Source organism: Clytia hemisphaerica, unplaced genomic scaffold (genome assembly GCF_902728285.1).
Source record: "Clytia hemisphaerica strain Z4C2 unplaced genomic scaffold, Clytia hemisphaerica genome assembly, whole genome shotgun sequence".
In the NCBI taxonomy this organism is placed as follows: domain Eukaryota; kingdom Metazoa; phylum Cnidaria; class Hydrozoa; order Leptothecata; family Clytiidae; genus Clytia; species Clytia hemisphaerica.
The window spans coordinates 1,856,053-1,876,934 of NW_027103528.1; positions in this window are offsets into that span (position 1 = coordinate 1,856,053).

The following is a 20,882-nucleotide window of genomic DNA, read 5'->3' on the forward strand; positions in this document are numbered from 1 at the left end:
ACGTTTTGATACTGGGGTCCTTTCAAAGTTTAATAAAATAAAGACCAGTTTGAATTTTTCTATTCTGTAAAATTTAGCAGACAGGATAGGGGTGAAGGTTCATTCATTCAAAATTTTACGGGTCCTGCTTTTATACATCTCGAGATATCGGAACTCAATGTCGGTGTATTTTTCAAATGTCAACAAAACATCGTTTTAGTGGTGGACAGAGGGTGTTTGATGGATTTTTGGACTGAAAAGTCATGTTTATGTCTGGATTTTCTTGGTTTCAGCATATAAATATCATTATATGAGATAGAGAACCTTTATTGGCAGTTTCTATGTGGTTTGAAGGGGTTTTAGGGGGTATTTCCTGCCTAAAATGCCTATCTCTAGCTCCAACAACTCAGGGGGGCTGTTTTGCCTCAGTTTTTCCACTATTCTGGTGTTTTATTGCTTGAATTTACATGATAGAGAGTCTGTTATGATTATTGTAGTAATTTTACAGGCTTAGGGTAGGTGCAGGGCCAATTTTAGAGCAACGGGACCACTTAATTTACCTGTTGTGGCCAGAGTGTCGATTTTGGTGGAAAAGTGTGCTTCACCGAAACTTAGATTCTGAGATGAAATGAGCTTCTTCAGCCCTGAAATTTCACACAATGGTGGCTTATTACATAAACTAAAACAAAATAATTTTTCTGGGACCAATCTTTACCTTGTACCCACTTTTTTCATTCAATTTGTCAAAAAAAAGAAAAAAAGTGAAAAAATCGTAAACATGGAATTTTTACTGTTTTGATTTAAGTCTGTGTAGTCAGGTTTAAAAGGGTGATGAGGCCTCTTTTTGGTATTATCTGAAAAAATAGATCCTTAGCTTTTCAAAATGGGTTTACTTTTTACTTAAGCTTTAGCGGTTCAGATTTTATGACATTTTCCGCGAAACCTCCATTTTCATGAAAAAAACAGCGGCAGCAGCGCGCGCTGTTTTTAAAAACAGCGGTGTCTAAAGGTTAACGTGGGAAAACACGAAAATAATTCCTTATTGCAAAAAGCTTAAATTTTGTGGATAGTGGATGCCCAATCGTGAGTACAAATTAATGGTAGAATAAATTATTATGCAAAATTAATCAATGTGAATGGCTGAAGAATTGCCAAATTTAAATAATGCAAATTATGTCGGGCCTAATTAATTAAAATCCTGCATTAATTTGTCCTCGCATAGATTCATACTCTTAAGGTAATTCCTGCGAAATATAAATTGATCCAATTAAAGTAGTGCCAGACTTTGTATTTCAACAAGTGTGTTTGTTTCACTCCTATAAAAACAGATTCATTTTGTCTTCAATCCATACCACCGTCAACATGGTTGAAAACTTTTCACTTCACAGGTAGGTACAACATTGTGTTTGTATTTTACTTGACGTCTGGTTCTAAAAAGTCAAAAAGTTTGTTCAGTTTTGATTTGAGCAAAGTATGCTCCTGTGTTCAACATCAACACATACAGTGTGCAGTGGTGGTATTAGTAGAGAGAGTGTTCGAATCTGTTCATAATATGAGGCTGAAAATCTTCGGCGTACATACTTATCGAAGTACCCTTCTGGCACAGCAGTGACATAAACAGCATTTTCAAAGTTTTCTAAAGCTTCAATTCAATATTGGCGTAAAGAATTATTTACAAAATAGCATCAAATACTCCATAATCCATTGTTTTTCTGCTTTTTTTCTGATTCTGTTTACATTTTTCTGCTCGCTGCTCCCCATGCTCAACCATTTTTTGCTGTATACACTGTGCTGCAAATGTCCACGAGAATGAATCAGTTCATGTTAGTCATAGTATAATCTCATTGGCATGTCTCGCTCACTAAACCTTCTGTAAGCTACTCAATTTTGATACCAGTTTTTGGCACGTTTTGGCGCAAGGCTTACTCTTTGAAAAATTACTTTGGCGCATGCAATATCATCCATATAGGGTACTCTGTGGGTTTTGTCTTCCCACCAAAAATTTCAATTTAATTTCCTTCAAAATGAAGTCACTATATAGGTAAACAATATGAATTAACGGTCAATTTCCCTTTTGTCTATGCCTTTATAATATCAGTAGGGTTTCGGTAGAGCAGCGCATAACACTGTGTGTAAGACACTACTCTACTGTCTGTCATTACATTGAAGATGTCCATCGTCCATTCTGACAATCGTATAAGGTTTGATCCAATATCAGTAGTTTGATAGTGATTTATTCAGTAGCAAACAATGTCCCTCAAGTAACTCCAGTTGAGCAACTACGTTAAAAAGATATTAACCAAGCAAAAATGTTGTGTGCTGTTTGGTTTGTTGTTTGAGAAAGCTTAGCTGCGTGGACTGGCGGAAAGAGTTACATCGGATCACCCAAAGTACCTTCATGTTTTTATTTTATTTTCTTATCTCTGATCCTGTCTTTCTCTTTTCTGACTGTCTGAGTTTCTGAGTTTCTGAGACTTAGTTTCTCATTTCTGACTGAGTTTTCATACCTGTCAATCATTTGTCCATCAATTTCGACCAACCTAATTTTCGACCCGAGCGGGATTCGAACCACCACCAAAGAAAGACCTTCAGATTCGGAAGCCAGCGCTCTATCCATTGAGCCATCGCCGCACATCAAATCCACACAATTCATAACATATTATACCGAACTGGCAAAAGACGGGGGTAATGTTATTATAATATGGGTAAAAGTACCCCTTTTTTAAACCTGACTGAAATTCGAGCCGTTACTAGCAACCCTGCCGGGCCCAAGGCGCCGAGTATGCACCCGGCACAGTGACAAGCCGTTACTAGCAACCCTGACCCTACCTAACTGTTAGTTAATCAATTCCAAACAACAAAACCCCGGGAAAGGTGACTATCAGCGATCCGTGGATAAAAAAATAAAAAAATGAAAAATAAAAAAATGAAGGTAACTTATGGTGATCCGATATAACTCTCTCCTGGACTGGCAGTGCAGACGGAACTTTCGATTTCTCGCTTTCACAAATGCTCTGTGTAAAATGCACGAAAGTTAAAAAAAATATCACGAAAAAAATCTGACGAAACATGAATCTGAATATTTTTCTCGCCCCCTCCCACTGTTCGTTTTCGTTCGCTTTTTGATATTTTTTTATGACGCTGAGTCCAGTGAAGTAGACTAGGAGCATTTGACGAGGTCATCATTTTGGAGAAAAAAAATATTTAAAACCCAAATAACAAAAAAGCTACTCAAAGTTGAAAAATATAATTAAGAATGAGGAACAAACATCAATAACAGATTTTGAATCCCTTTTTTTCAAATAAAAACATTACTTCGTTCTTTTTTTACCTGGCAAAAACAACGAAAATTTGGCGGACTTTTTTACAGTCCACCTAGGCAAAAGCATATTACCATATACTACCGGGCCACTTAATCGCGCCATCCAGTCTATAAAAAAGCTTTAAGTGGACCCCGGGCTAGTCTGGACCTAATAATCGTAGTCGAAAAAATATGTTAGTTCCTTACTTTCTTATTTTTTTACAGAGGAAGACTTGAAGAGGGACAATTTGTTACACATATTCCCAGTCTTTTCAGCTGAATGGATAGTTCAGTTCAAATTTCATTTAACAACGATCAACCCTGGTTGGTGTAATATCATATTAATGACAGCTCAACCAGACTCAATTCATATTAATTCTCCCAGATATGGTTATCGTGTTCCCTCTGTATATATCGACGCACGTAAGTCTAAGTTTACACTGTCGACTAAAAGACTAGATTCGTTTATAATCCATCATATAATCATGATATGCACCACTGCAATGACTTCACGAAATTATGCGACTTTTCTGTTTTTGTTCCACCCAATACATCACTTTTTCTAATGTTTTAAAGTGAGTATTGGGTGAAAAATTTTAAATACTCTCATAAGACTCTCCAGTGGTGCATTCATATTATGAATAAAGGCTGGTCTCCACTTTCGCGAGAAATGGGCGACAGTTTTTTTCTTAACCTTTTTTGCATAAAGAAAAGATTACGTCATAAAAAAGTTTCGCGCGAACAAAAAAAAAATTGAAGGAAGTTCTACTTTTTTCATAAGTTACATCAATTTCGACCAATGGAATTGCTTCATTTTTCAACCGACCAATGACCTTATACAAAAACGTCAATTCGCTCATGCCACACGAAAGTGGAGACCAGCCCTAGTAGACCATCACTATCGCCAAAACAACGCTTTGCTCTAATATACACGTTTTTTTATAAGACTGGTGTTTTTCCAATTCATCATGAACATTCTTAACCTTTTTGGAAAAATATTGTTACGTTATCCTAAGGTTTAGATCCAAACCCGTTTAAAATCTAGCATGTAATACATACCTCAAGCAAAATTTTGGCAGTTTTGTAGAACCTTTTAGCATTGCTCGGAAATAATTGGTAATTTAATGGTAAAATGCTCTAAAAAAGACATTACTTCGCAAAACAATACGTCATAAAAAATCTGACGTTACAAAGTTACACTACAATGCAATGCCAGGGTATTATCTAGCGCTATCAGTAAGCATCAAAAAGCTAATAATACTCAGAGAACGAGTTTGGGTATTCTTATCATATTCTTAATTATTTGGCTGATTTCATATATATTCTTATAAAAAAACGTGTACCCAGGGGGGGAGGGGGGTCAGTACTAAAATGTAAAACATACACGAGTACTAAAAGGATTTTCGCTAATTTTTGACATACCCCCACCTATTTTTCGAAAATGTTATTTTAGTACACATGTACTAAAATTATTTTGAGCAATTTAACATAGATACCACCCATTTTTTGCCCTTTTACGGCTTTAAATTTACCAAAATGGGGTCATTGTTACAAACCTAGTCGAATTTAGTGCATCAATCTGCAAAATAATATAATTTTATTACTAAACTGTGCTGAACTGTACATAAAAATATTTAAAAAAAGGGAAAAATTCTGAAAGATTTCTGAAGATTTTTTCGAAAATTCCTGAAAAAAAAAAATCAAACTTTTTCCAAAATTGTTAAAAAAATGCTCCATTTTGGCTGATTTTAGAACAAAATAGTAAGATTTTTCAAAAATTTCTTTAAGAGACCACCCTTTTTGGTATTTTAGTACACATGGTACTAAAATTATTTTTGAGCTTTTTTGCAGTACCACCACGTCACTAAATGTCATGATGTCTGAGATTTTAGTACCGACCCCCCCCCCCCTGGTGTACCTCCTTCGTTAATACTCATCACGTCAGCGGACAATTTATCTTTAATCTTTATCCTGGAACCAAGAGATACCCTTTTCCTGCTTCACGCAATTTTTCTTATTTATCCAAAGTAAAATCCCCCTCAGCTCTGATAATTAGCTTACACCCAGAGCTAATTGACGCTAAATCATTGGATAATCGAACTACTTTAATGGGAATAAATTTAATGGGACTTAGTTTCGCGGATGGTATTTTCGTGGTCTTTCTACTGCTAAACTATACTGGCTGTTGAAATACGCATTATCAGCTCTTCTTTTATACCAGTAATCATTTTAACCTTTAGGACCGTCCACATAGTACGTACGCACTAAAATGTCGAAAATTACCCCCTCCCCCATGTACGCAAGCATACGCAAATGGCTATACCCCTCCCCCCTTAGTGCGTACGTACTATGTGGAAGGCCCCCTTTCCGTGCCCAGGAAGGGGGGAGGGCAAAAAAAATGACAAAAGTTTTTGAGGCGATGCAGTTGTTTTCGGCGGGAGAAAATGAAAAAAAGTATTTTGAGCAGCCGATGTCATGTATATTTGTCCTCCTCAGTTGTTAGCCGCCAGGCCCAATGTCAAATATAGTGGACATGGGCCTGTCGAAAAATTTCCACAATGTCAAATATACTTGACATGGGAATTGAAAAGGTTAAAAGTAATTATCTGAAATTTTTGGAAATTTATTTAGAATAATTCTGTGGACTTATCCAAATTTCTGTTATTATGGGACTAAATTAATTCATTCCTATTAAAGTCATTGAATATAAACCATGTTTTGAATAATGGTTTTTTGATTTCTTTTAAAGAAAATAACAGGTTTGAGATCTCAAACTCTGTCAGTGGAAGATCGCAGTACTCCTATTTTCATAATGGCTTGACACAGAAAACAATCTATGAAATGGAGCTTCATCAACGATACAAGAGGGGAGGTGTTTATAAATATTCGATAATCATAAACGGTGAAGAAGTCCACACGGCCGATAATACGCAAGCTGAACAGTTTTATAATGTGAAAGTATGGGGTGCTACAGATTGGATGAAAGCTTGTGTTGGCAAAATGAGTAATTTTAAAATCACACAATTTTGACTTGTAATTTCTTTTTTGTTTATTTGCAACACCTTTTTCATTTTTCATTTTACACGGTACTATTCTAACGAACCTTAACTTGGCTCTGAGCCTGGAATCCCTTATTTTTCGAGAGAATTTCAGCCTTAAAAGTCCTTATCCAGTTCCTTGTTTACTTAGCTGCTAAGTTTGGATTTGCTTAGTATTTTTGTATTCTGTATAAGTATAATTTCTGTATATTTTCTCTTTTTGACACATTAAATGTCGTATTCAGCAACATTTTATCATCTTTTTGTTTACGTTATTGAAAAACTGTGAAAAGTGTCAAAGTTCAAGTTACTCTTAATGTTCCTTAAGTTGATTTCTTATTCTGAGCCTGAGCAGTTCCTTAGCCATTCCTTATGTTTTTTAAACTATTTTCAGCCTCGAGCTCCTTATAAACGTGTTCCTTATATAAATAAAAAACGTGTTACTAAAATTACAATTGTCTCTCGTTAATTCGAACTTAGGCTGCGCGCATTCCCAGAATTTATTTTGATAGATCAAAATATATCAGAGGGGATGCGTGCAGTCTAATTCGAACTCGAATGGGGATTCTGCAACTGTCCTCAGGACCTTTGGGACCAAGAGGATATATGTATATTTGGGGTGTATTTGGTATATTCTCATCTCGGGACCTCGGGACCTTTGGGACCAAGGGAGTACATGTATGTTGTGGGGGTGTACAGCATAATATCACGAATATAGAACTGGTTCGGTAAAATACACAGGAAGAAATCTTTAGCCGACGTTTTAAAACTCTGCCACAGTCATCATCATCTGCCACAATGAAGTGTAAGCCCGAAGGGCTACAATCGAATCTCCTTGGTAGGATTTGAAGTGAACAAATCCTACCAAAGTTGCGCAGCCTAGCGCGGCCCGCTAGATATTTACACGAATGGCAGATTGAAACTAAAATTTACCGCTAAATTTCGAAAAAAAATATCACTCGAAAACAAAAGAATACACCTTTCCCGAATTGTTTGGTATTTTTCGAAGGTCTTCAAACTATATTGAAAACTATATATTTGTATTCCTCCTATAAAGGCAAGGACATGCTGAAAATTTCAGCTCAAAAGCTTTTTTCTATCATTTTTTATGACTGTTTTGTTCACGGTGAAAATTAAAACATACAGTCCGGCCTCGTTTCCATATAATTATATTGTTTATAAAGAAATTTCTAATGACAATAACTCCAGAAGCGGAAGTGCTTTTTTCATAATTTTTTTTATTTGTTTAGTTTTGAGACATAAAATTTTATGAAACTAAAAAGAATCTTCCAAACATTAAAACAAAAAAGTCAAAAAGCCTAAATAACAATTCGGGAAAGGTGTACTTAAGGCTTGACTTTTTCTTGCCTGAGAAAGGTTAGAGATTCGATTCTAGCCCTTCGGGCTTATACTTCATTGGTCGGCCCAGCGAGGGGGGGCGGGGCATCCACTAACGGATTTGTGCTCCTATTCATGGTTTTTTGTAACCATAAACAGCATAAACAAATAATACCAGGTGTAAATCAACCACCATATATCTTGAATCACCGACGATGATTTATAAAGAAAGTTATGGTGATGGTTTATATGAAATTATTAACGAAGACCGTCACTAACCTTGACAGCCGACGGGGACGTGCCACTGGAGTCTGAAAAGTGGACCCTGTCAGATAGATATGAATGCTTGGTATAATTTTGGGACCTTTTCGAATTTTCACCCTGAAAAGTAAGAAAAATTGAAAAAATTAATTATAATTTTCACCTGCCCTGAAAATTGTCCAAAATAACCAAAAGTTCTTTTAACACAAAAAACTATAACTATGTTATAAGCGTAGCGAGATACCCTGCAAAATTTATGAGGGAGTACAGACGTTTATGACATATTGATTATCTTTTGATAAAACAAAGACAATAATTACAGTGTAGTGAAAACCGCTCTCATCCATTAATTTTGCAGGGTATCTCGCTACGCCTATAATATAGTTATAGTTTTTCCTGTTAAAAGGCATGGACAGTTCAGAAAATTTAATTCACTCATCTAAATGAAAATAATTGGGAATTCCACGGAATACTACATTAAATTGAGCGAGTTGAGGTAGATCAAATTTTGCGTGACATTTTTTCGCGAATTGAGAATTTAGACATTTTATTTAGCGTGGATCAAATTTCGCGTGAAAATTTTCGCCAATCGAGTATTTTTATTTAGCGTGGAACCAATTCACAAATCGGCCTCTTTTTTAACGTATTTTTCTGACTCCTAACGGTTTTGACAAAAATTTAGATTTACCGAATGCGGAAGGATCAAATTTCGCGAAAAGGATAAAAAATATGACGAAAAAGGATCAAAACTCGCAAGACTAACAGAAATTGTTCAACGCAACATTAACCATCAACTCCAAGTGGTATTGAGATCGAGTCAAAATCAAGATGAATTTTCAAGATTTGTTTTCGACACTATTGCTGTTATTTGCATTTTGTTTCCGCCTTAAGGAAGCATCGAAATGCAAGCGCAAGGTAAGATTTCTTCTGGTATTAACTTCCCTCTGATATTACCTTGAGAGGATTAATTTTGTCAAGAACTAATTTTGGTAATGCGGCAAAATTACTGCCTCACTGAATAAATTATTCTCGCCAAAATTCATAGATTTATATCCAAAATAACACGCAATATTTTTTCTGAAACAACCATTTGAGATTTAAGGCTTGGGGACACAAGTTTTTTTCGCGTTGGTGCAATGCAACATACTCCATCCCACCAACACAAGAAGAAAAGTGTGTGTCCCATGGTTTCTTTAAACGTGGGGTTGAGACATGAGAAAGCGTTTCAGGTTGGTGGGATGGAGCATGTTGCATTGCACCAGCGCGAAAAAAAATTTTCGTGTCCCAAAGCCTTTACTGTAAATTACTTTTGCACCAATGTAAGAAATTGCGCCGCTCACAAAAATAAGTTGTCGTAAAATTTAATCATTCATGATTTTTACTCTCTCCAAAAAATTGTTCTTGCTAAAAATTAAGAACAAGTTAAGAATATTTTAAGGCTTTGTGGACTCTAAAACACCCTATTTCTAAGTAAAATTGGACAAAAATGCTCACAAAATGGTGAAATCAAAAATGTTAAGAAAATTATTTAAGCTTAGTTCCGAAGTTTTGATTTTCTTAAAAAGAATGTATAAAATAGGTCCATTATCATTCGTTTTTTATTTTTCAGGTTCCAGAGAATAATCATGGCATTCAACCAATCACATTCATCAACCAAGGTGATTCTTCTTTTATTTTAAAGATTTTGCAAATTAAAAAAAAGCGAAAATCGGGTCAATAAAATACCCTAAAAATGTAATGGTCTTAACAAAATTCAGAAAAGCCTTGAAGTCTAAGATATTTTAAAGTCTAGCTTAAAAAAAATTCTCCGATGAATATATTTTGCCTCACCGGATATGAGAGAAATTTCTTTAAGAGTCTCCAGTTTCAAAATTTTGAAAAATTATTATATCTTCGTTTTACCGAGTGATCGAACCCATAAACATTTTTTTAAAGCTCAGGACTGGAGTTTTCAAAAGCATAAAGCGCAATTTCTGACACCACCCATCGTGTCTAAGACAAGTGCTATCACTTGTCATAATTTAGCCATGGAACATTCAAAAAGTCGTAGTGGTTTAGTGGTGATCATCCTTGACTCCTGCCTCGGAGGCCCGAGTTCAATGCTCAACGTGTCACTACGATTCACTTGGCAAGCGAATGTACTTTCACCCGGGTCAAACCATGCCATGCAAAGGGAATTGGGTACTGTTACTCTAATACAAAAGTGTGGGTAGATTAGACTGGCATTGTGACGTGTCGTATGGCACTCGTGAGCATCGCTCTCCCAGTGTTGTTATCGAGTGTCAGGATATACGCCATGGCTTGGCAGCTCGCATCTGTCACTTCCGGGTCAAGTCGCAGTGTCTGTTACTCCCAAAGGGGTAGGACCCATCCCGAATGCATTCGAAGGGGTCATGCCTAGCATCTCTATCTACATTTACGTACGCACTTTAGTTGAAACAAAAAGATGTGTACGTTGCTAACTACGTCACTTCATACCCTGTGTGTATTTATACCTAAAGACATACGTAGGTCATCTAATATTTCCAGCTCAAACCAAACAACCCAAATAGATACATGTATGCATGCATAATTTATCGTTCTTTAATCCGCTAGTGGTTAAACCAGCGTAAAGTACAAATAGGAATGCGCAGGGGTGATATCACTTCTAAGATCAGGGGTTAAGATGGCAAAATATGTCGTCCTTTGTCGTTCTTTTTAGATGAGCTAGCTGGAAACGTTAGCTGAATAGTCTCTAACTTAACAAGTTCTTTAAGTAAAAATTTTCGAAATCGTTAATTACGTGAAAATTATTCCTGTGTCTATTATAATAATCGTAGTCGAAAATTACGTTCACTTAATGTAATTCCTTATATCTTTTATTTTTTTTACAGAGGACGATTTGAAAAGGGACAATTTGTTGCACACATTCCAAGTCCTTTCAGCTGAATGGATAGTTCAGTTCAAATTTCATTTAACAACGATCAACCCTGGTTGGTGTAATATCATATTAATGACAGCTCAACCAGACTCAATTCATATTAATTCTCCCAGATATGGTTATCGTGCTCCCTCCGTATATATCGACGCACGTAAGTCTAAGTTTACACTGTGGACTATCGAAAGTCTAAGTTTACATTGTCTACTAAAAGACTGAAGTCGTTTATAATGGGCTCTCTTCCAGAAAATGTCCGTACATGGGGGGGGGTCACTTTTTCTTGCCTGAGAAAGGTTAGAGATTGAACTCTAGCCCTTCGGGCTTTAAACTCAATGGTTGGGTATTCTTATCATATAATTATTTGGCTAATTTCATATATATTCTTATAAAAAAACGTTTACCTCCTTCGTTAATACTCATCACGTCAGCGGATAATCTTTATCCTGGAACCAAGAGATACCCTTTTCCTGCTTCGCGCAATTTTTCTCATTTATCCAAAGTGAAATCCCCCTCAGCTCTGATAATAAGCTTACACCCAGAGCTAATTGACGCTAAATCATTGGATAATCGAACTACTTTAATGGGAATAAATTTAATGGTACTTAATTTCGCAGATTGTATTTTCATGGTCTTTCTACTGCTAAACTATACTGGTTGTTGAAATACGCATTATCAGCTCTTCTTTGATACCAGTAATCATTTTAACCTTTGGGACCGTCCACATAGTACGTACGCACTAAAATGCCGAAAATCGAGTACCCCCTCCCCCCATGTACGCAAGCGTACGCAAACGGCTAAACCCCTTCTCCCTTAGTGTGTACGTACTATGTGGACAGCCCCCTTTCCGTGCCCAGGGGGGGGGGATGGCAAAAAAATTGACAAAAGTTTTCGAGGCGATGCAGTTGTTTTCGGCGGGAGAAAATGAAAAAAAGTATTTTGAGCAGCCGATGGCATGTATGTTTGTCCTCCTCAGTTGTTAGCCGCCAGGCCCAATGTCAAATATACTGGACATGGGCCTGTCGAAAAATTTACACAATGTCAAATATACTTGACATGGGCATGGAAAAGGTTGAAAGTAATTATCTGAAATTTTTGGAAATTTATTTAGAATAATTCTGTGGACTTATCCAAATTTCTGTTATTATGGGACTAAATTAATTCATTCCTATTAAAGTCATTGAATATAAACCATGTTTTGAATAATGGTTTTTTGATTTCTTTTAAAGAAAATAACAGGTTTGAGATCTCAAACTCTGTCAGTGGAAGATCGCAGTACTCCTATTTTCATAATGGCTTGACACAGAAAACAATCTATGAAATGGAGCTTCATCAACGATACAAGAGGGGAGGTGTTTATAAATATTCGATAATTATAAACGGTGAAGAAGTCCACACGGCCGATAATACGCAAGCTGAACAATTTTATAATGTGAATGTATGGGGTGCTACAGATTGGATGAAAGCTTGTGTTGGCAAAATGAGTAATTTTAAAATCACACAATTTTGACTTATTTTCTTATCTTCGAAACGAAAATAACTTTATTTATTTACTATTTTTCCGAAAATGAGAACACGAATAAGTCAAAGGGAAAAGAAATTGAAACATATGTAGTTTAACTCGAGACAGCTTTCACACTTTATCTTATAGTAAATGTCGAAGGAGAAGCCCTCAAACGAAAAACAACATACACCATACTTTCGATACTCCTATAATAAACTATAATAAAGTATAAATTATTTTCAAGTAACGTAACACTTTTCATAAAAGTTGGTCAGTGACAGATAAAGCATCTTCCGCACTTCTCTTTAAATAAATATTGTTTTCATTCTTCTGACCATCAGTAATAGGTTTCAATTAAAACGAGTAAACCACTTTCTTTGAACCTCTTTCTTTATGATAAAACACTTCGAATTTCGTTCTCCCCCGGACAAAAACTTTCAAACCCCGGTGGTCAAAATTGGGTGCCCAGACTGCCTCTGAAAACTGAGCTGTTTGAAAGAAACCGTAAGGAGTGGAATTTCGAAAATCAGATTAATCACGTCTTGTATGCACCCTCGCAATCTTGGAAATCAAATAAATTGCAATTTGTAAATACTGTATCACGTTTGACGACTGTGCACCCTGGCACGTTCAACATCAGAATAAACTAAATTTGTGAATGAATTGTTTTAAAGACTGTGCACCCTCGCACGAACATGTGATTTCATCACTTTACTTGATACATAGAATAATCAACGTAACTATTATCGAATTATGACCTGTAACCTTTACGAGGAAAGTTGCTAGAAGTTACTTGTTTGAGGCTAAGTTCGACGTGTGATTAAAACTATTTTTGGCTACCCTTTTGATTAGCACGCGAAACTCTTGAGATCTGAATAGTTTACGGAACGCTCATTTTGGTCAAAGTCTACATTTCTCAAAACGCCTCAACTAATTTACGGAACGCCAACTCTTTCGGCAAAACAATTTTCTCTCAAACCGTAAATAAATTCATTTATTTTCTTATCTTCGAAACGAAAATAACTTTATTTATTTACTATTTTTCCGAAAATGAGAACACGAATAAGTCAAAGGGAAAAGAAATTGAAACATATGTAGTTTAACTCGAGACAGCTTTCACACTTTATCTTATAGTAAATGTCGAAGGAGAAGCCTGTAAACTAAGAGCATGTGTGAGAGAGACGCCGTGAAGGTTGACAGGTTTGACTTATAAGCCTAGGTTTCTAGAGATAAACAATAAACTATCAATATCCTCTGATATATACTTATTCTTTACACCAACTGTTTTCCATCTACCATGTTTTTGAATCAATCTATCTTTCACGCCCATATTGGCAGCAGCCGATGCTCCACCGGATCGTAAGCTGTGTAAGCCATATAATTTCGAATTCAACCCAATACTTTTCAAAGTTAACACGAATTGATCTCTTATCGAAGAATAGCTAATCGGAACGTCCTTTTTTCGAAGAGTTTGTCGCTTGGTGCTACTTATGGCCCTGAAAATAAATTCATCAGAAAGAGCATTAATACCGACTCTATTGATATACTGTATCAAATTCATAATTGGACAGAGCTCAGTATTAGTTCTGGCAATCATAACCCAGTGACCTTCACGGTAAACGTCAGTTTTACTTTTCTCAATGAATATCATAGCATAGTCTTGAAAAAATTTTATGTCCGACCTTCTGATATTTTGGCACTCGGAGAATCTCAAAAACCCAGCGAAGGAGAGTATCATAATAACTTTCATACGTAAGCTCTTGATGGATAATTTCTTACTCAAGAAACGACAAGCTATAGATAATTGCTCTACCGTTAAAGCCAATTTCTTTTTAGGCTTATGTTTTGATATACGTTTAATTGCCTCTAAAACGTGTTTTACCATTGAATTGCCTGTGAAATTTACATTTATGAGAGAATGGAAATACTTGATTGCGGACACTGTTGCCTCTATTGATGTGAAAGATTTGCCATTCTGAAAAGAAGCTACAATAAAAAGAATAATGTATTGCACTTTCGTCGGAAGAGGATTAATCTCTCGAAATTTGCTGCACCATTCTAACCACTTCTTAAAATAACAATTATATTGTTTCAATGTATTTGGTGCTTTCGACTGAGTAATAAGATTGGGAATCATAGTAACAATATCTTTTAAGTTCTGGTCCTGAACATCAAATTGAGATTGTATTCCTCGAGACAGTATCGTGTCTAAATAAAACAATAACATTCTCACTGAGATTAGTCTTTCTCTATCCTCAAGACATAAATTGGGTTATCGTAATGATCACTCCCAATAAAGAATGCTTAAATTCTCCTAAAAGGAGCAATTTTGAGCTAGATGAAAAGAATTTTTAATCTTTAATAAAATCCTTGAAATTTTGATTATAATCTACTAGAAAAGGCCAAAATACAGCAGATGGCCAATACGGTACAATAAGAACACCCTTTACGGGTCCTTTACAAGCTAAAAAATGCTTAACACATTTCGCTATCAGATATGTTGGGGGAACCATTAGACCAACTTCGCCTGACCAGTCAAAAGAGAATGCATCAACCCTCATAGTTCTTGGACACCAATACTTTGAACAAAAACGTTGACATTTCGCATTTTTATTATCTGCAAAAAGGTCTAGAGAGAATGGGCCCCACTTCTTTTCAATGTATTCAAAAAACTCTGATGATATAACCCAATCGTCGTAATCTATACTTTTACTAATTTCGTCCGATAGGCTATTTAAGTCCCTAGAGATCCAAGTGACTTTAAGCTTTATCCCTTTTTCTCTACAAAAATCATATATGCTAGTAGCGAGTTGTTGTAGATTAAGTTTATTGCTCCCAACTCTTACAATAATAGCAGCACTAAAATTATCTGTATGCCACAACAAGTTTCTGCCTTTTATAAGCACATCAAAAGATTGAATAGCATGTAGAATAGCCAATAGCTCCCTGAAGGTAGAATTTTCACTCTTCTCCTCGAAATTCAAATTGCGATAGCAAATGTGTTGTTGAAATATGGCTCCTATTCCCGTGCTACTTGCGTCTGAGTATACTTTTACAAAAGGAACTTCGTATTTGATAATAGGTCTATTGTTTAGTTCTCTAACATTCAGTTTCCAAAAAAAGCAACTCATGAATAACATTGTGTAAAGATAAGATACTGAATTTTCTATCCCATGAGACTCTGCTTTCAATTGCTTTGTATAAAAAACGTGTTTTTAACCTTACAATCGCTCCCAAAACGAACTTTGTTGAAATAATCTTTCCAGCAAAACAAGCGAGTAATCTAGCTGTCACATTCTTTGGAGAGTCAAGAATATCGTTTATGGATGCGAGAATAGAAGAGATACGGTGCTCTGTGATCGAGTAAGTTTTCTTTGTGAAGTCTAAAATAATACCCAACCATTCCATAGAAGTAGACGGTTCCCACTGAGATTTCTCAGTATTAGCTATGAATCCTGATGAATTTAAAGACTTTTTGACAAAATCCGAGTTTTCTTTAGCCCTTTCGTCTGAATATTCTATCCCCATACCATCGTCTAGGAAACAAGCAATTTTTATAGAAAAAGATCTCCAATATTTAACGAGAACTCTAACCACTTTCGTGAAAATAAAGGGAGCCGAAGTTAAACCAAAAGGGAGGACTGTGTATTGAAAATACTTTTTTGAGCCGTCCTTGAAAGTCCAAGAAAATCCAAGAAATTTTTGAAAACTTTTGTGAATATCTATATGAAAATAACCGCTCTTCAGATCGAATTTGAATAGATATGCCTCTGAATCCGAATCTATAAAATCTTCAAATATTTTCCAGTCGTCAAATTTGATCTTTTCTTTCCAAACAAATTCATTGAGATAGCTCAAGTCTAAAATTAGTCTCTTTTTGCCTCTTGAATTGTATGCTACAGATAAAGGGCTCGTACAGTAAGGCTTGTCTCTGTTGTCTACTTCACAAACAAAGTCATTTCTAATTAGATCAAGAATAGATTCTTCAACAAATTCGTTTTCGGCTAAAGCTTTTTTGTTGTTTTTCATGTCATAAGAAGGAGGCATGTATCTAAATGGTATACAATAGCCAAATTTGATAATATTGAGAATAAATTCATTAGCTTTCAAAGTGGATTTCCAAAAGTGTGAATGCCTCTTTAAACTACCCTTAACCTTTAACTTAGGTTGAGAAATATTAACATCTTCCATACCTTTCCTATTAGGGCACGAACGTCTCCAATGGCCAATCTGACCGCACTCGAAGCAACCATTGACGGGATGTATTGGATTCTGCAAAGATACGATTCTAGGAGAGGTTGCTTGCTGTGGAATAAAAAATCGTGGTCGTTGAAACGATGGAGGTACCTGATTGAAATTCTGTTGGAATGATGGCACCCGATTTTGCTGAAAAGGCTGCAACTGAAGTTGTTGACGATATTGATGTGTACGAGTTGTGTTTGACCTGGACTGCTGCTTCTTTTTCTGCAACGCTCTACTCTCGGCTTGACGGATACGTTTATCGTCATCGCTATCAGATGCTAGTTCGTCCTGTACGTATTCATCTACAGTGGCCCAACCACCCGGAGATTTATCTGCAATACGGATCACTTTCTGACGTTTTGAGATTTTCTCTTCGATGTCATCTAGACAACTGGCCAACCTTTTCTTCGAACCAGCTGCAGAAAGGTCCCTGGCTTCGTCAATTGACTCTCTGATATCTTCCAAGAAATTATAATTTAGCCTGTTGTTTTTGTATTTAAAAAGAATCTCTGATTTTGCCTTCTTTCCTTTACTGGAAAGTTGGATGTCCATTTTCCTTTTGATATCCTGTGTATCCTCTATCAAAGAAGTTAAATTTTGTTGAAAAGCACCAATCTGAGCCCAAGGATTCTGTGAAGGATCAAAAGCAGGGATAAAAGTGTGATCACCTGTTTCACTTGTGTTGCTTGTGTCCTCTGTGTTTGTAGACATCTCTAAAAGAGGATTTTTCGACTTCTGGCCCTTCTTTGTTTTCTTTGGAGGACGGTTCTCGTCTGCCATGATTCTGGTTCTGCTCATCAAGTTGCTAGAAGTTACTTGTTTGAGGCTAAGTTCGACGTGTGATTAAAACTATTTTTGGCTACCCTTTTGATTAGCACGCGAAACTCTTGAGATCTGAATAGTTTACGGAACGCTCATTTTGGTCAAAGTCTACATTTCTCAAAACGCCTCAACTAATTTACGGAACGCCAACTCTTTCGGCAAAACAATTTTCTCTCAAACCGTAAATAAATTCATTTGTAATTTATTTTTTGTTTATTTGCAACCCCTTTTTCATTTTTCAGCCTGGAATCCCTTATTTTTCCAGAGAATTTCAGCTTAAAGTTCCTTATCCAGTTCCTAATTTATTTAGCTGCTAAGTTTGAATTTGCTTAGTATTTGACTTCTGTATAAGTATAATTTCTGTATATTTTCTCTTTTTGACACATTGAATGTCGTATTCAGCAACATTTTATCATCTTTTTGTTGACGTTATTGAAAAAGTGCGAAAAGTATCAAAGTTCAAGTTACTCTTAATGTTCCTTAAGTTGATTTCTTATTCTGAGCCTGAGCAGTTCCTTAGAAATTCCTTATTTTTTAACTATTTTCAGCCTCGAGCTCCTTATAAACGTGTTCCTTATATAAATAAAAAAACGTGTTACTAAAGTTACAATTGTCTCTCGTTAATTCGAACTTAGGCTGCGCGCATTCCCAGAATTTATTTTGATAGATCAAAATATATCAGAGGGGATGCGTGCAGCCGAATTCGAACTCGAATGGAGATTCTGCAACTGTCCTGTGGACATTTTTGAGGGGTGCCAAAAGTCAAAGGTTGCAAAAAGGCGCTTTTGATTACTAAATTTCGACTCCCCTTGGGAACTCTGCACCTTAGAATCAGCAGTTTTTAGCCAAAAAATCCCAACTTTAACCCTTTGAGTGCCAGGGTCCTTTTTTCTAAGTTTTTTTTAAAAAATCGCTAGTTCAAACTTTAAGGGCTTATATCTCCTGATCTAGAAGGAATTAGAAGCTCGTATATAGCTCGTTGGATAGCTTAGAGTCTCTTCTTTCTTTTGGGCGCCTTCGGCGCCGCCCGATTTAGGAAGGGCGTGGTGGGCGGCGGCCAAGGGGGGGGGGTAGGTTAGGGAATAAAAGCAGTCAGGCCCGCTGCGCGGACCTGACTGAACTGATGAAAAGGTGCCCAGTGGTAAAATTTCAAATCAATTCACTAGAAGACAGAATAAAGTAAAACAGGGCCAAATTTGGAGGTTCTTGGATCACTCGTTGACCAAAAATAGTCAAAAAACGGTCAGAATCTCAAAAAAGTGAATTTTTGTCAATTTTTTGCAATTTTTTGACTTTTTTGCTTAAAATTTCGCTGGAAAGACTCACTTTTGAATTTTTTTTTGCTTGACCATAAAGGACAATCTAATTCCTACGAGTTCGACCAAAAATAACGATTTCTAACTCAAACTGGGCATTACAGGAGGGCTTCGCCCTCCTATATAGCCCATGTCGTATATATACGACATCGGCACTTAAAGGGTTAAAAGATTACCTCCCCAGTTTGGCCCAATTTTAACAGATTTTAATCGATTTCCTACTTAATGATTAATTTTCAAGAACCTACAGAGGTCTACCCTCCCTCTACACCACGCGCGTAAAAAATAAAAAATTATGGCCATCTGTTATCAGGTTACTGGAAGCTTTCTTTAATCATTGAAGTTAAACAAAAAGTCTTTTTCACATAATAGTTTTCGAAGATTGTTCAAAGAAAAACCCCATTAATTTAAAAAAAAAAACAACAAAAAAAAACTCATCAAGTCGTCCATTGTAATTTGTCAAATCAGATATAAAGCCCCAGAGTAAAATTGATTCATAATGAATATCTTTATCTAATGTACCTCCTAGTCGAGTTATTATACACGTTTATTGTAAGAACAAACTATAAAAGAACACAAGGCTTCGATGACCAAATCTTAAGAACAAGTTAAGAAAATTTGAAAAGGCCATAAAAGCAGTGGTTCGCGCAATGTTTACATTCTTTATTTTCATGTCCCTTTAAGCTTTCTAGTTGCCATCTCTTGCTTGTAAAAACACGTCTTTGTAACAGGCCCACTAGAACGCAAGCCCCGATGGAAAATTTGGTAAATATTTACTCCCCGATTGGGGGAAATACCCTGGAATTTCAGTGCTACTGGGAAATTGAGTTTGATTTCAACCCAACTCAAAATTCAATGCTTAAAAACTGCGCTCAAAAACCATCCCCAACTGGATTTTTTTTAACCTTGGAACAATAGAATTTGCTAGGAATTATTTTTCTACTTAGGAAAAAGTTTGAAAAAGTTCCACCGGGTCTGTGAGATAGGGAGTGTAAAGGCATGGGAAGATTGTTTTTGCAACTTACACGGGTTTTTTTATAAGAACAAACTATATCAGAACATAAGGCTGATAAGATGGTAGTTTTTCGCTCGTTGAAAAGATAATCAGGAGTAGAGTATCATCAAAAAGTTTAAAAAAAAGTATAAAAGCATTTGAAAAACAAAGATGAAAAATGAAAAAGAGAAAAATCTTGTAGAATAGCGCTAAGAACACAATTTTCATATCAAGCTCAAAAGTCACTGGGGGCCCCAGCCCCACTGGAAAATTTCGTCAAAAATTTCGTCCCTGGTGGGAAAAACACAATCACCTTAATGACAAGTGTGCCGTGGTTCAGTAGGAAATACTACCTAGGTCAGGTGACATTACAATATAAGTTCAACACTTGACCAATCAGAAGCTTTGCGGAATTTTATTATTTCTTTGCGCGAAGAAATCTGTGGTCGAGTATACTGAAAAAATGAGAAAAGAAGGTACCAGTGTCACAAGGCTAGCTTCTCAAAATGACAAAATTGCAGATACCAAGTTGTAGCTACAATCAAGTTCATAATATTTGAGAAAAAAGGGAAATTCATCGGGAAGTTTTGAAACCACAATCAATTTGCAATTGCTCTTAAGTAGGTTTTAAGGGTAGAGTTTTAACGTTAGACTTAAGACTTAGGAGGACCTTAGGATCTGAGGATCCAAAAGTTCAAAAATAGTCCAATAAGGTTCAGAGAATTTAGCCTGGAAGTCTGCCAACCCCTTTCAAATTGAAATATTCGATTAAATTAAAGAGATAGCCCAAAATCGACTTTCTCACCGGAACTGTAAATATATTTCAACCATGATTGTACTGTGTCCAGCTACTAAAAATCAGAAATACACTGTTTACACATTACCTACATATATTCGTACTCTATTTATTCTACTATTTCTTTCAATCAGTACAATGTTCCTGAAGGCTGTGCATATTCCCATACAGTCCTATTACCAAATTGTTTTGAAGTTCCACGAGCGTTTCGTATGGGAACACAATGTTCATGATGTATCTTCAAAACCATGCACGGGTTCGTTACATTATAACACAGTTTCTGCCTCAAAACCCAAATCACATAATTTTCCATTCCACGTATATTGTATAATTCATTACCAAGACCGTGAAAAGAAGACTTATGAATTCTGTCTTTG